Consider the following 17,639-nt stretch of genomic DNA (forward strand, 5'->3'; position numbering starts at 1 on the left):
AGCGTTTTTGAAACATGTTAAAAAACTGCAAGTCACCGGATCCGCACTATAACGCACGCAAACGCAGGTGAACGCAGGTGGACGCGAGTCCATTGCAAATGCATTGAAATGAAAACGCATTTGCACTGGATCCGTACTTCCGCTAAAATAACGTTTTCAACGGATGTTAAAAAGACGTAGTGTGAAACCAGCCTAAGGGTCGACATCGGGGCACTGACCAGAGCTAGTGGGAGGGGGAGGCAGCAGAGGATGTTCTCACAGCAAGTCACAAACTTTGTGACTGTGTCGGCCACTGTCTGCCACTCAGACCGCACTGTCTGCAGCCTCCAGTCCTGACATATTCATCTCTGACCTGAGTCTGCATATCCTGCAACTGCCGACATGACATGCATCCACAATCACAGCAGTCACTGGCTCCACACACTGCAGAAGAGTAGATGACGAGCCAGGCAGTCAGCTCGAGGTCACAGGTAGGAAGTGGCTGGAGGGGGCGGAGCCCAGCGCTGCCGGCCACTTGTATAAGAGCTAGTACAGTATAGTTACAGCGCAGCGACTCTGTCACAGAGCGGAGCCGGCTGTTTATCTTCAGGGTGAGTGCCGCCGGGCCCGGTCGCAATGGCGACCGCTGCGACCGCGGTAGTTACGCCCCTGTCAGCGTGCACCGCGGCCTGATGGAGCGCGGTGCATGCATCCTTCCCATAGACAGGTAGGAGCCCTGTCTGCGAGCCAGATACGGCCATCAAAAGAGCCATATCTGGCTCGCGAGCCATAGGTTCCCGACCCCTGCACTAAAGGAATGGTGGCGTCCAGGTAATTCACATAGATGGGCTCAGATTGAAAATTTCCTGTCCCGCCAGGGCTCGGTCAGAAGAATGATGGAAGCAGAATATTTGAGCCGTTCACGGTTCTCCCCGTGTGTTCCCACCATGTCAGCCTCCCTGGAGGTCTGGCGAAATGACTTGATTCATAAGATTCAGATTCCTCTTTCAGAGATTTCCCTCAAGTCGTTGGAGTCTCAAATCCCCTTTTTGAATCTGGCCAGGTGGGAGGGATCGGGCATTACAGTGCTGGCGGATCTATACTCTGATATGGGTGTTAACCCCTTTAATGAAATAGTACGGGAACACCCCTCTTTAAAGGGCTGTTTCTATCAACACATCCAAATTAGTCATTTTCTGGCCTCTAAACTTCCTCCAAAGTCGAATCCTCTGTTACCTACAACAAAGGCTTTGGTATTTAAAAAGATAATTAAATCCAAAGGTATCTCCTCGACATACAAATGGCTCAATAACCCCCCCGAAGAGCAAAAATCTCCTTATATGAATAAATGGGACGTGGAGTTGAGTGTCTCTACCTCTCCTTCAAACTGGCACTCGGCATCAGCAAATATCCAAAAATATTCCAAGTGTATAAATCATCTGGAGCAACTGAAAAAAGTACACCTGTGATGGTATCGGTCCCCAGCCAACTTAGCACAGTTCCTCCCAAATTATTCGCCACATTGTTGGAAGGGCTGCCTCCAAAGTGGTACTCTTGGTCACTGCTGGTGGGCTTGTCCCAAGGTTTTCTCGTTCTGGTTGGAGGTGTTTGGCCTGATGGGTGAGCTGACAGGCTATCCTATTAATCCGAATCCAGGTCTGGCAGTGCTAAACGTGGGTATAGAGGAGTTCTCTTGGGAATCCAGGGGTTTATTAGTTCACATTCTAGTAGCTGCCAGATATTGCATAAGTTTGCACTGGAAATCCCCAAAGACGCCTACATTAGTTGAACTATATAACCGAATTAATCTCCAATGCCAATACGAGTTCTGTCTGGCTCACTCCATCCGCGCCAAAAACAAAATACTTCAGATTTGGGACACGTGGCTAAACTCTGTATATGCATCCCCTGTCAGGCATCCGTTTCATGGGCAAACTGTTGATAATTAAAAACGGGTCAAATAAGGTCAAAGAGTGTGTTACGCAGGGAGTTCACCCATACCACATGTCAATGTTCAAGGTGTTTAAATCTCTGTTGTTGTTACTGCTCGGGCTACCCCGAAACGCCATCCAATTCCCTCCCTCCCCCCTCCCCCTCCCTGGTTGCTTCCTTGCAACCATCCATGGTTCTCCCCCTCTCCCCCACCTCTCTCTCCCCTCCCCTTTCTTATCTTCCTTTCTTACTCTCTGGTTCTGGTTGTTTTGGATCCCTCGTTTTGAGGATTAAAGAGTAAATTGGTAGGTTGACTCTATACGTATTGGGTATTGATTAACCTAAAAAAGTTGCAACTTGCATCAGACATGATTGGTGATGGTGTGACAGGAAATGTGAATCATAATCAAAGGTGATACTACAACGTGTTACAGCGTTGTCCTCTTTGTGTATTATTGCCAATGACACCTGAATTTCTCCTTTTTGTAATGTAACTTCCTACAATAAAATTGATTGGATTAAAAAAAGTTATTTCTGTGATCATTGTTGGTTTTTCTTTCATTAATGAGGGGTACCAACAATTTTGATCATGTGTGTAGCACTCGGCCCAATTTTATATGATGGGACACGGCTAACCAGCTCTTTTTTCTCATGTCCATCCGGCATGAGAAAAAAGGCACAGCATGCTAGGATTGAATTGGTGTGTGCGCAAATCGGACGGCACACACCAATTCAAAGTGCATGGAAATCATTGGACTGCACGCTGAAAACATCGATCTGATTCTCTCGCAGAGATAATATACTGTATTTTCTTGTGCGTTGAAAGAAAAAAATGCTTATCAGCCTGTCACAGCGTGATTTTCTGAGGTCCCAGTACGATGAAAGCAAGGCTGCACGGATACAGGGAATCCAGCAGTCCCATTAAAAAGATGTAGTCTTCATTATAAAAAAAAATTAATTTAAAACCATGATGAACATGAAAAGGGGAAAATGTGATGACGCATTTCGGATCGTACTAGTCCTTCGTCATATCATATATTTATGATATGACGAAGGACCAGTACGCTTCCGAAACGTGTTATCCTTATGAATTTTTAATCTCACATTTTCCCTTTTTCATGTTCATCATGTTTTTTTTTTTTAAAAGAAATGAATAAATTGAAAATGAAGACTATATCTTTCCACATGCTCTTGTGACCACGGTCTTATTGAAGTTTCAGAAGCTGAAGTGTACTACTACACGATGCACTGCTTCAGAGAAATTAAGGCTAGGTGCGCACTTTGCTTTTTTACATGCGTTTCCGCAGCGTTTTGAACTGCAGCGTTTTAATGCCAAAATGCATGCGTTTTGATTTTCAAGCAAAGTCTATGGGAAATAGGGCTTTCTTGTGCGCACAATGCTGTTAAAAACGCAGCGTTTCAGTTGCAGAAAATTTGTTAAAATCTCTGCGTTTAAAGAAGCAGCGCCAGCATGTCAAGCGTTTTGCTAGCATTAGAGTCAATGAGAAGTTTCTAAACGCATCCTAAATCAAAATTCTAGCGTTTTACATGCTTTTTTGACAAATTAAATGCATGCATTTTTGACATTATATTAAGGGCATGATATGTCCCTTTACACACACACATAGTCCGACAATTAAATTTCTGAAAATCAATAATTTAACGTTATTTTATACATAAATATTAGCACAGTTATCATTTTAATAAAATAAGCTATTTTGTGTATAATTTTAATCATGATATTTGTTATCATTTTTTCCTTTTTTTCAGTGTTTGAATGTTTAAACTTTATTTAGCAGTATATTTGTATTCAAAACGCATCTGACTTTAAGCAATGAAAAAGGATGTAAAACGCAGTAAAAACACAAGCGTATTTATAGCGTTTTTATGGCCAAAACCAAATTTGACAAAGACAATTTCTGCCAGAGTATGCGTTTAGAACTGCAACTACCTGAACGCAAAGTGCGCACATAGCCTTAAGGAAACCTTTGTCATTTTCTACAACCCCTTTAACAAATACTAAACACAAAGTTAGTGCCCGGTCTAGAATGGAAGGTTTGTATGTCTGTATCCACTAGGCGAAAAGCAACGGAAGGGCATTCACTAAGTGTAAATGATCTCCCTGGTCATTTATATAAATGGGTGTAGATGGTTTCATTGGTAATATAAACTATAATTGTTTTCAAATATGACAACTGTGCCAATGACAGCTGGCCGCTAGCCTCAAAACGATAATAAAGCCAATATAGCAGAGATTATACAGGGTAATTTGAACAGACTGGTGTTGGAGTTTGACACGTCTGCTCTCGGTATATCTAATACCATTAGATGAGCTTATAATTGGCTCCATAACTGCAGTCCAAATATCAGACATGATGTCAGTGGGTGAGGCTGGCACTAGAAAGGCCAAGGCAGCTGCTCCGATAGAGCGGGTCACCAGCAAAGTGACAAAGAGGAGTGCAGTGACACTAAGAGCTCATCATTAGAGGAGCACATGAGGTCATCTGGTAATTCCCAGGGTAATATCTCTTCTCTATACTTAGCAGCCACTGTCTGTGGTAACAGGCTGCAGCCATGATTGATGATCCGTGGAAACGATCTAATGTTTTCAGACAAAATTCATGATTTCCAATGATTTATGTCTTAGGCCAGGCTCACATTTTTTACTTTAATTGTTATTATTATAGGTTTTTTGTATTTTTTTACAGCCGACACCATGAGTGAGTCACAAAAGAGGAAAGCTATCAATTAAAGACATCTGAGTTTTCATCCACACTTGATTTTCAATAAAATAATGCGGGGAAAAAACCCTGTTTTTGAAATGTACGGTTAAGCATGGTCAGATAATGCTGTATGTGCTATTACACAATAAAAAAGATTCAATTCCTGTAGTTGGTTATTTGTACTTTATGATATCTTATATCATACAGTATAGCTGTTCAATTTTTTTTTCTGTGAGTAGTTAAAGGGAAAGTATCATCAAAAAATGACGTATTGTTTAACCTCTTTACTCCCAAGCCTGTTTTAACCCTCATGACCCTGCCAATTTTTTTCAATTTTGACCAGTGTCAGTTTGTAATAATAACACTTCAATATATTCCAGTGATTCTGAGAATGTTTTTTTCATTACATATTGTACTTCATGATAGTGGTACATTTATGTAGAAATTTGTGCGTGTCTTTGTAAAAGTTTCGGAATTTTACCGAACGGAAAAGAAAATTTACAATTTTCCAACTTTGACTTTTTATGCATTTAAACCAGATCGTTGTATGACTCAAAATAGTTAATCAATAACATTTCCCACACGTCTACTTTACATCAGCAATGGGAATAAAAGAGATCCAGGTTTAATGCTGCGCTAGAAACCACATGAATCCAAAGGTGTGTGATGAAATCCTTTTTTCTTTATTTCTGCAGGTCAATGCGTTTCAAAGACATATCCGTCTTCTTCATCAGAACAAAAGAAACAATATTGTTTCTTTTGTCCTGATGAACAAGACAGATATGTCTTTGAAACGCGTTGACCTGCAGAAATAAAGAAAAAAGGCTTTCATCACACACCTTTAGATTCATGTGGTTTCTAGCGCAGCATTAAACCCGGATCTCTTTTATTCCCATTGTTTTAATCCTTTCTTCGGGGCTGCTGCTGACCACCATTTGATATATGTGTATATAGGAGTTGTGCCTGACACAACTTCAGCAGGTGATTGTGCATCTGGCACCTTATTTGTGAAATCTCATACCTGGTAAGACCCTATGTGCGCTTTCTCTTCCACAGACAAGTAATACTTTACTTCAGCATCATTTTTGAAACATAATTTTTTTGTTAGGAAGGTGAAAGGGTTAAAATTTTACCAGCAATTTCACCTCAGGACTCCATGTGTCCCCATCCCACGGCACGGCGTCTGCTTTTTCAATTCCAACCAGATCCTCATAGAGGAATATATGCACAGAGTTTTGATACCCCTTATCATCTGGAATAACATAAGTTCCTTATACTTGGGAGTCCTGCCATTCCACTATATAATATTGATTTTCGTTACTGGCACCTGATGTGAGTTCCATGTGCGTGGAGTTTTGCCATTCCATTAGATAACATTGATTTTCCTAATCAATACTCGACATGGCCTCACATTACAACATTCATATGAGCATTATGTTTATGAGACGTTTCCCCCGCATGTAATAGCAAAGGTAGATAACTAAGTTCAAATTCAACACGTGTGAACAATTTTTCACCATCCTTGTGCTTCGTATATTCTCTTTGATCATATATTTGATAAAGGCCTGAATGTAAGGCCGAAACGTCAATATATTTTTTTGCATACCTTTGCATGAATTTCGTTATTCTTCATGACTTTTTGAGTGCCCGAGTTGTCCTTTTATATATTTGCTCCTTTTCTCAGAGGCACCTACTACTAGTGTGAGCCAGATTCTATCCTATATATGTGCACACATCAGGGCTCAGAAGGGAAGGAGCACCATTTGACTTGTGGAACACAAAATTGGCTGGAATAGATAGCGAGTTCCATGTCGTGTTTGAAGAGCCCCTGATGTGCCTAAAAAGTGGAAACCCCCCAAGTGATCCCATTTTATAAACTACACCTTTCCAGGAATTTATCTGGAAGTGTTGTGAGCACCTTGATTCCGCGGGTGCTTCACAGAATTTTATAAAGTTGAGTTGTGAAAATGAAAAAATAAATTTCTCTGTCGTTTCATTGGGGGACACAGGACCATGGGTTATGCTGCTGTCACTAGGAGGCTGACACTAAGTAAACAGAAAAAGTTAGCTCCTCCCCAGCAGTATAACCCCTGAGCCGGAGGCGGGCTCAATCAGTTTTTTGCTTAGTGTCGTAGGAGGCTGATGTGGGCCGACTGGGCCCCCTTCAGCCACTTGATTTTTGCGTTATTTTTTTCATTTTTTCTCGGCGACGCTCGTCGCTCTCATCTGTGGTAATTTTCTTTTTCTGCAGGTATCTTTTCTCTACCTCGGCTCTCGCAGCCCGTGTGGGTACCACTCCCCTGGGTCGCAGAGGCTTGAGTCGTCGGGCCCTCTCCCCCGTCCAATTCCACGGTACCACTCCCCGGTTGGCACGCGGGGCTGAACTTTCCTGGGCACCCCTATTCACCCTGCGGTACCACCCCAAAGGGTCGCAAGGGGCATACAGCAGGGACTGGACCTCCGCAGCGCATCTGGATTTTTTGGATGGGGCCCGCAACGCTGCTACATTTAGGGGCTTCCACCCCAATGGCGTCCAACTCCCCGCCTTCTTCAGCCTGCTTCCTGGTGCCCGCAGCCATTCCTTCGCTGAGCGGAGCACACAGGAGCATGTGCAGAGTCTCAGCCTGCACACTGGACAGCGCGCCGCGGATCAGGTAGGACCCCTACCTTCTCCCCCCTCGGACGGCTGCAGAAATTTAGGCCCCGGTCTGGGCCTACTCGCCGGACTCCCCCCGCTGCGTCCGTGGAGCTCCCTGCCGACTGCGGGCGGCCCCGCATCGCTGCTGCGCCGCCGCCGCTTGCGGCCGGGTCCGCCGGCGCTGCCCCTGTACCTTTAACAGCTTCAAACGCCGCCGCTCCTGAGGTCGGGTCCGCCGGCGCTGCTTCTGCCCGCAACGGCACCTCGGCTCGGCCACTGTCCTCGGGCCCCCAGGCCGCATCCAGCACAGCGCGCCGAGGATCCTCTCCGCCGCCGCCTGCGGTCGGGTCCCCCGGCGCTACCTCTGCCCGCGACGGTACCTCTGCGTAGGCCCGGTCCTCGGCGTGCCCAGGCCGCACAGCGCGCCGAGGATCCTCTCCGCCGCCGCCTGCGGTCGGGTCCCCCGGCGCTACCTCTGCCCGCGACGGTACCTCTGCGTAGGCCCGGTCCTCGGCGTGCCCAGGCCGCACAGCGCGCCGAGGATCCTCTCCGCCACCGCCTGCGGCCGGGTCCGCCGGCGCGGCCTCTGCCCGCCCCGGCACCTTAAAAATTTAGCCCCCGGCTTCGGCCCTGTCCTCGGCGTCCCCAGGCCCGCCTCCCGCACGGCGCTATTGGACGCCGGCCTCTCCGTTCCCGCCCTCCGCCGTGCTCCAGGCATCACTTGGGGGGTGGGGGATATTTTTTTCCCGCTCACAGCGTCCATTTTAAATAAAGAAAGAGGAAAAAAAAAAAAAAAAGAGAATGGGAGTTTATTCCAGACTACTAGTCTGGGTTTACTGAGGCCGCAGCATCACCTTCTTTTTCCGGGGGAGAAAATAAAACACACTTTTCTTTAGTGGGTATTTTTTATTTTTTTATTTTAGGTCGATTTTTATTAAAAATTTTACATACATGAGTTTTTACACCTTAACTCTTACAGTACTTTTCGGGCACTTGTTTTGCTCCACCCTTTTTTATATCGCGCTCCCAGTTCGAGATTTTAGTTTAGTCCCCTCCGGCGGGTTAATGCCCTGTCTCAGGCCATAGATCCCCTCGCCGCCGTCCCTCGGCTTCGCGCGCATGCGCTGCGTCCCCGGCCAATACTCGGTTATACCTTCCATAGGTCTAGCGCAATCCCCTCGGGAAGGTGAGTCTCGTACCAGGGACCTTCCCTATGCTAGAAGCGGACCCGACAGGTCTCGTCTTTTGTGGCCCCCCTGTTTTCCCCTTATTCCCCAGGTCCAGACTGCCTTTTCTCCGGCAGTCTTCCGACCTCTCGGGTGATGGCCCAGGCTTTCCACCTCTGCTGGACTCCGAGCAGGACCTGGATGTTTTGGCGCATGACTAAAGGCCCCCTGGAATTGGTGAGTCAGGCCGTAAGGCTACGGACAGCCCTCTTATCTACATGCACGCAGGTCCCCCTTAACTCGTTTGGAGCGGACCCTTGATGTGCTCAGACGACATCCAGAGCTCGCTGAGTTACCGCGTGCTCACAGTCAACTGCCAGACACGACGTTTGCCAGCGGTAAGTCTTGTCATCGTCTTTATTCCCTTCTCCAAAAAGGGGTCTCGGTGAGAATGGGCATGCCACACTGGAGTCGCTGAGTGATCACAGACAGCAACCAGACACGGCGTTTACCTGCGGTAAGTCGTGTTATTGTCATTATCATTCCCCCAGAGGGCTCTGGAGAGAGGGGGCATGGCACCTTGCAGACAGGAAGGTGGGGGCCCCTGCGGGGTTTTTCAGTGGACATCCAATTCGCCGTGTGACGGCGTGATCACGGATATTCCCCAAACACAATTTTCACCAGCGGTAAGTCCTTTATATTGTCTTACCCCTCCTCGTAGAGGGCTCCGGGATGAAGGGGCACGCTATCCTGTACTTCACCCGCCTGGGTTCCTCCTGGCTTCTCGTCCCTATCGTGGCGCTCCGCAGGGACTCCACGGACACTCTACGCAGCGGTCCGCGCTCCACCTATGCCGACCCAGGACTGGTTATCAGCTTCAGTGAGTACCCTCTCTTCACAGAATCTGGTGTCTGCCCGCTACACGGCCTGAGCCTCTAACATCAGTGTACCTACCTGTCGAGAGCTCTGACTCGGGATCAGGAACGCAGATTCGACATCTAGGAAGTCGCTGACTTCCTTTCCGGCTCTCGGGATCGCCCTTTCGGAGATAGGCGAGTTCAGTTTATCCCCTAGGCTACGTCAGGGTAGACTGGCTACGTAAGGGAAGGGTACATCCCTTTCCCGGCATCGGCCCTGATGCACCAGGACTCGTTCCCTCACGCTAGGTTCGTCAGGGAGCTTTTATCCCTACAACAGCCGTCTCCGCCTTGCGTGGCTGCAGACCGTCCCAGCTTTCTAACAGTGCTTGCAGGGATCACGATCCCTACGCATCCTCAGGCTCTCTCTGCCCAGGAACGACCGGGAGACCCAGAGTCTCCCTTCAAGGATCCTCGCCTTGAGGTTTAGACCATCATCATCATCACTTTTTCGCTACTAGGGTAGCTGAGCTACAGGAAGGAGTCCTCCCAGACCCGGCCCGGTCCATCACTCCTCAGGCACGGTATTCGAGCCGTTCAAGGGTTGCTACTACTCACGCAGGAGCAGTTTCCCTCCTGGCACAGGGTCCCGCGGCTCTTTGCCTCCCGCTCCCGTTTTTTCCCTTCGGTTTTTTGCTTTGCGAGTCCTCGACAGTCTGTGGCGGTGTTAGCGATGGTGCACATACCAGATTTCATCCCGGACTCTCCAACGGAACACACTGAAGAACGGGGTCAGGAAGGTTCCGTCTTCGAGGGTGACCGGCCAATCTCCTCCTAGATGACCAATCTTCGCAACCATCCCTGGGAAGCTTCCCTTTCCTCCTCTGGAGCTTATTATCAACCGTCACCAGCCTCCCGTACTAGGGTAGGCTACCCCACCATTCCTCGGCACGGTCCCGAGGGACACCCCTAGAGTGTCGTCTCCCCTTCAACATTCCGGACTCAGAGCCATTCGGTTAGCCCGGTTACAATTTCTTCTCTGGGTCGTATTGTCCAGTCAGGTTCCAGTCGGACCATGCCACAGCAGTGATGTGCATCATCCACCAGGAAGACGCAGGGAGCGTCATGGCAAGGGAAGAGGCCAAGAGGTTCTTGCTCTGGGATGGGCTCTTTCATTCGCTAATCTCGGCAGCACCTCCCGAGCGTGGACGTTTGGACGGCCGATTTCCGCGGTAGGATAGGTCTCGCGTAGGTAAAGGGCTCCAACAGGGATATCAACAGCCAGATCTCTGGCGAAGGAAGACCTCCAGTCGTGACTTTTTGGCCTTCCGATCCAACTCTCAAGTCAATGGTGCGTCGAGTACGCTACCTGCTCTGGACTAGAGGGCGACGCCCTAGACCGGTCGTGTAGCCTGTTCAGGCTCTCGTGCATCTTCCCGCGGCTTTCCATGATCTCGAGGGTTCTCAAGAGGGACCTAGGCAGGCGATAGCTCAGGAGTGGCCCAGGCGAGCATAGTTCGCATAACTTACTCATCTCCTCGCAGATGCCCCGTGGCTCCTTCCAAACCGCCAGATTCTACCAGGACTCAGAAGTCCCAGGTTCCATGGCCTCACCAGTGGATCCCGGATGCTGGCTCGGTCAGGTCTGTGAACAAGATGGTGACAGACATTGAGGAGGGCCTGGAATCCAGTTCCCTCGAAGATTTATTTCCACTTGGAAAGAGCTCCCCCTGTGGTGTGAGGACCGCAGCTTCAGAGACTTTTCACTTTCCATCAATCAGGGCCTTCGCGCAGAGAAACGTCCGTCTGGCTCGGCGTTTTTTCATCGTTCACTAGAAAGGTGGGACCATAATCCAGTGATGAGTTGCTCAAGGTACCCCTTTTTTCCCTGCTCCCACCTGTTTTGATAGGTGGGCTCCTCGTGGACATCTGGTTGTTACAGACGGCATCAGGGCGGACAGCCCTCTCGTAGTCTTTTCTCCCCTTTTTTCCGCTCCGCCAGCAGGATAAGGGGGGGGCTCCAGCCAGAACCCTTCGTTTCTGTCCGAGACACCTCGGCTTTCCTTCCAGAAAAGGACTTTAGGTTTCGTTTTTGTCGGTTCTAGGCTCCCCTCGCAGCCTGAAAGAGGCATAGTTCGTTCTAGGGCTGGTACGAGCCCTCAGTCTTTCGTGTCTGCAGGACACCATTTTTTTTTTGTCGGTTACACCGACTGTCAGTCCATCCTTCCACCCTTTCCCAGGAAGCATAGGCCGGCGCCAAGGGCCTGAATATCACATGGATCCCGTCCTCCATATGTGAAGACTATCGCATGAAGGTCGGACTTCCGCCGCGGTCTACCGAGCAAGGGGCACCCTTGAACGATTGGGCTCCAGACGTCGGTCAACCAGGTCCTCTGGTCCGCCAACCGATCTAGTCGGCGTACCGTTACTAGTTTCTAACAGGTTCTCACTCAAGCTTCGGCAGAGGCCAGTTTTGGCGTAAGGTTTGCAGGTGGCAGTGCCACACCTGTAACAACGTAGGTGCTTGTAGGTCCGGGTCAGCCCGGCAAGGGGAAGCGACTTCCTTCCTATCTCCGGTGATGGTTTTTTCCCACCCAGGGACTGCTTTTGGACGTCCCATGGTCCTGTGTCCCCCAATGAAACGACAGAGAAAGTAGGATTTTTGTGTACTCACCGTAAAATCTCTTTCTCTTAGTCTTCATTGGGGGACACAGCACCCACCCTGCTTGTGCTTTTTGTTATTTATGACATGCCTGTTTCCCCAGTGCCCATATTCCCAGGTCACTGGTCACACGACTGTTCGTCATAGTTTTTTACCTTGTTCTATCCAGGATTGTTTGGTTCTCCTCCTACTGCTTGTGCACTAAACTGATTGAGCCCGCCTCCGGCTCAGGGGTTATACTGCTGGGGAGGAGCTAACTTTTTCTGTTTACTTAGTGTCAGCCTCCTAGTGACAGCAGCATAACCCATGGTCCTGTGTCCCCCAATGAAGACTAAGAGAAAGAGATTTTACGGTGAGTACACAAAAATCCTACTTTTTCCCACTGAAATGTTGCTTTAGCACCAATTTTTTTTAGTTCATTGATACAATGTGGGGGAAATCTACAGCTTGGGAACGCAGCAGGGCTTGGTAGCTAAGGAGCACCAATTGAATTCTGGAGCGCAATTTTTGCTGGAATAGATTGTAGGTGACATGTTACAATTTGAAGAGTCCCTGACATGTGATAACAGCAACAACTCCCACAAGTGACCCCATTTTTGAAACTGCAGCTCTTAAAGTGAACCTGTCAGGTGCAATATGCACCGAGAACCATGAGCAGTTCTGGGTGCATATCTCAAATCCCTTCCTAACTGACCCAGGCTATAGTAATGTACATAAAGAGATCTTTAGAAAAGTATTTCTGAAGATCCTTTATGATATGCTAATGAGCGCAGGGACTAGTCGCAAGGGCATTAGTTCCTGTGCTCATTCCGCCCTCTTAGCAACTTAGCATGCCCCCAGGGGCATATTAACATGCTATTCAATGCCATTGCTCAGCGGTGATGTGCATACCTGTGTCCATTGTCACCACCTCAGAGGCCGGGCTTAGGGTCAGGGCGTATGATCAGAATGCCAGCCACCTCCGTTCAATCTGCCATTGTAGTGCCCAGTATGTTGTAGTGCCCAATACATACTACTGGAGACATAGACCCCGTAAATTAAGTGGGCTCTCATCGTTACAGAATTGCTAAACATGTAGATACTGAATGTGGTATATGCACATTGGGGCTCAGAAGGGATAGGGACATTTGGATTTGGAAATGCAGAATTGCTGGATTTCTTTTGAGGGTGGCGAGGAGCCACAGCGCTTTTCCAGAGCCTTTGTACTACCAGTAAAATGGAAGTCCCCTATTTCCCTAACTGGATGACGGACCTCAGTGGTGACTTACTTTTTTCTTGATTGAGTTGAAGCTTCTATTGGGAACATTTTACATCACAATTTGAATCACATTTATCGCATGCTCTACGCTGAGCACTTACATCGGGTTTTCCATCTAAACCTCCAAATGACATGAAACCCCAGTGGATCCACTAATTATAATGAGGCAGCAGAGTTACTGTGGACTCCATCTGACCTCTGTTCAGCAGTGTACTTTTTTCAGAGGTGCACAAAACTGTGGCCAACTGCGCTTTTGTGCACACTTAAAAAGACAGACACCACCAGATCATGCCAGGGAGAGTCCACAGTGACTCCCTCTGCCTCATTATTGTGAATCTTCCATCAGGGGTTCTGTCTGAATTATGTACTTCAGAGATGTAAACCCTGGTCGTAGAGTGCAGGATAAATGTGAGCCGAGCCTTACTGCGATCTTTGGGAGGCGGAATGAACAAATCAACGGCATGTTAAAAATGTGTTCTATTTATTTTGTTAAGCCATTTTTTGTGCGGTATAAGTGATTAGATGGCTATTATTCAGGTTGGTGTGATTAGAGATTTATAGAAATTGTCTCTCCAGTAAAGGAGACAAACTCTAGCACAGCGCCACCTATTGGAAGTAGCGATCCTAAAAGTCACAAGTGGATTTTCAACAATCCTTTGCAATATGACTCAGGATATATAAGCCAGATCAGAATCCCAATTTGCAGACACGGTGTTTCGGGGTGCTTGCCCCTCGTCAGTGCAAAGTATGGGGGTGTCTGATCTGGCTCATGAGAAAGCTATGTGGGGACCACGGGGGAACACTATTCTCCTTAAGGAGACTTTGCAAGCCAGTCTGGCTGCCAGGTAAGGGGACTTATAGCTGCAATGCCCCTCTGGGAAATATTGAAATTGTCTCTCCAGTAAAGGAGACAAACTCTAGCACAGAGCCACCTATTGGAAGTAGCGATCCTAAAAGTCACAAGTGGATTTTCAACAATCCTTTGCAATATGACTCAGGATATATAAGCCAGATCAGAATCCCAATTTGCAGACACGGTGTTTCGGGGTGCTTGCCCCTCGTCAGTGCAAAGTATGGGGGTGTCTGATCTGGCTCATGAGAAAGCTATGTGGGGACCACGGGGGAACACTATTCTCCTTAAGGAGACTTTGCAAGCCAGTCTGGCTGCCAGGTAAGGGGACTTATAGCTGCAATTCCCCTCTGGGAAATATTGAAATTGTCTCTCCAGTAAAGGAGTAAAATGCTAGAGATTTATAGCATTTTTTTGTTTGGCTAGTATCACACAATAAAAACACCTTTCTTTTGCAAAAAAAAGTTTGCATCCCTATATTTTCAGAGCTCTAATTTATCTATATTTCTGCTGACAGTCATGTGTGGGCTTTTTTTTGCGGGACAAGTAGACATTTCTATTGGTACCATTTTCGGGCACACATTTTTTGATCACTTTCTATTCCATGTTTTGGGAGATAGAATAAACAGAAAATAGTAATTCTGAAATTAGTTTTTTTTTCACAGTGTGGTAAAATTGATAAGACAGCTTTATTCTTCAGGTAAGTACGGTTACAGTGATATATTTATATGATTTTTTTTTAGATTTTGCTGTTTTTACACAATAAAATCTTATATAGAAAAAAAAGACATATCCATTGCACAGGGGCACATTTATAAGATTATCTCAGCACAGGAACATTTGTTTTAAATACATCCAATTATGGAAATTATTATTACACAAGATCTATTGATTAAAATCAACTTTGTTCAGGGAACAACCCTTTTCATCCTCTTTCATTCCATGTGTTTTAGCCATAACCTATGTCTTATAAAGGTCTCTGCAGGTACAATGTAAATGAGTTAGTAATCCGATCTTTATTTTTACTTTTCAGTGTCTTCAAAAACTTTATGAAATAAATGGTTAGTGCAATCAATGAGATTCTGTAATTTATTTTTAACATGAAACATCATTTTACAGGTTTATTACATTAAGAGTAAACAAAGAATGTAATGTTTAACATGGTTGCAGCAGGTCCTGACCTGCGGGACCGCGAGTCTCTTCCGCAGGAGACAGCAGCTGCTTGAGCCCACTATCAGGGCTTGGGCAGTTGCGCTCTCTCTCTTCTGTTCTCCCTGCAGAGAACACTTGTGTGTCCGCAACAAACAATTGACATGCTTGTGGCTCGGGAAACCGCATCGCAGGTCAGTTTATGCTTTGGGCAGTATATGCACAGCGGGCATGAGATTTCTAGAAATCCCATCCACTGTGCTTCTACTGTTCATCACAGCGTTTTGGAAGCAGCTGAAACTTGTTGTGTCCAAAATGCTGTGAATAATGATCGTGGGCACGCGCCCTAAGGCTAGGAACGCACTTTGCATTTCCACCTGCGTTTTAGTTGCTTTTTAGGTCCGTTTTGGGAAGCACCTTTTTCTTGCCATAAGGCATGCGTTTTGATTTACCAGCAAAGTCTATGGAAAAATTGGATTTTCCGACCCCACTTTGCGTTTCTAAATGCTGCGTTTAATTTGCATATTTTGTGGCAAAAAACATGCGTTCAAAGAAGCAGCATGTCAGTTGTTTTTGCCATTTTCGGTGCGTTTTGCTAATATTGGAGTCAATGAGAAATGGCAAAAACCAAGATTTCTTCAAATTCCTGCGTTTTACCTGCTTTTTCAGTGCAGAAAACATGCGTTTAGATCAATAAAATAATGATTTTATAAGTCCCTTTACACACACATAGTCCAACAATTTAAATTAAGGAAAATAATACTTTATTGCAATTTTTCCATGAAATATCATATTACCGCAATAATTTAATGAACATAATTTAATTTCATGATTTTTTTCTATGAATATAGATTTGATTTTTTTTACCATTTTTTTCTAAGATTTTGACTATTTAAACTTTATTAAGCAGTTTCTTATGTTCAAAACGCAACTGTCAGAACGCAGGTGGAAACGCAGATAAAAAGCGCTGAAAACGCATCAAATACGCAGCAAAAACGCATGCGTTTTCAGCGCTAAATTTCAGAAAAAGGCAACTTTGGTCAAATCAATTAAGCCCAAAACGTGCGTTCTATACTGCAAGTAGAACGATCCAAAGTGAGTTCCTAGCCTAATACTAAAAGGTGGCACAAGTTCTGGCTGATCATGCAGACAGCTTATTGCTAGCAGATGGTATTCTTTAATCCAAGGGCACACATACCAGAGAAGCGGCTGTGTGTTCAATCTGCGGCTTCAGGGCAGATCGCTCCAAACAAACTTGGTCAGCTCCTTTAATTTAATGGGTAGTGAGAGAATGCTCGGGAATCTCTTTTTGTAGGCCTTTATGATAGGTTTTTTTAGTGTTTACTCTTGAAAAAGAGCCCTATCCCAGACCTAACAAAGGTAAGTTCATCTTCACTAAACACCCCAGATGGATTCAAAATTCTACAGATTATAGTGAACTAATAAAGACAGAAGAGTTTGTGAAATCTTCACGCTCAGGTCTCTTGTTTTTCCCACAGAGTCTACACCTACACTGTGTTACCCCACACACCCAAACACCTAAATCTCTGATGTGTACGTGGCCACAATTTGTCACTTGAAATTTTCTCTCTAGGCTTCTTCGAACCATCACCACTATTAAGGACTCTGTTTCTGTGCCTCAGACCTCACTTATTTCAGTTAAACCCTGCTTACCAAGGATTCCATCCACTAAATTATTTCAAAAGTTACCATCTAGTAGGCAATGCTCACTATGGGAAAATTAGACCATATTCAATTGCATGAACCGTAAGTCAGTTACTTATACCTTATATATCAGGGACTTCTATAATGTCACCCTTTCCACTCTCTATTCTGCCCAGTCTAGTCCAGGACGGTACTACTAAGCCACAATCTAGGCCTACAGGTTTGCCAGACCTCACTATCCACAGGGACAGTGATCTTTCTCAATAAGAGCCAACTACTATCTCTAGCACACTACTGTAATTCACTTTTGGCCCCCTCATTGGATTCAGTTTTCTCACAGCCATCTATTCTGTAACACACTATCTTGTCCTTGGTTGACAAAGCAGATATACTGCTTCCCTTTCTAAAGTTTCCTCACTCTCTTAAGCCCCCGTCACATTTAGCGACTTACCAGCGATCCCAAAAACGATGCAAGCTGATAAGGATCGCTGGTAAGTCGCTGGGAGGTCGCTGGTGAGATGTCTCACAGTCAGACCTTACCAACGACTCAGTAATGATACAGGTTGCAGTAGCGACCTGTATAACGATCTCTGCTGTCAATGGAACCCTGTCACACAGTGTCAAACACAGCGATGTGTCCTGCCCAGCAGGACATCGCCTTTGAAGAAAATGGTCCAGGACATTCAGCAACGACCAGCGACCTCACAGCAGGGGCCAGGTCGTTGCTGGATGTCACACAACGAGATTGCTAGCGAGATCG

This window comes from Anomaloglossus baeobatrachus, chromosome 6 (genome assembly GCF_048569485.1).
Source record: "Anomaloglossus baeobatrachus isolate aAnoBae1 chromosome 6, aAnoBae1.hap1, whole genome shotgun sequence".
In the NCBI taxonomy this organism is placed as follows: Eukaryota; Metazoa; Chordata; class Amphibia; order Anura; family Aromobatidae; genus Anomaloglossus; species Anomaloglossus baeobatrachus.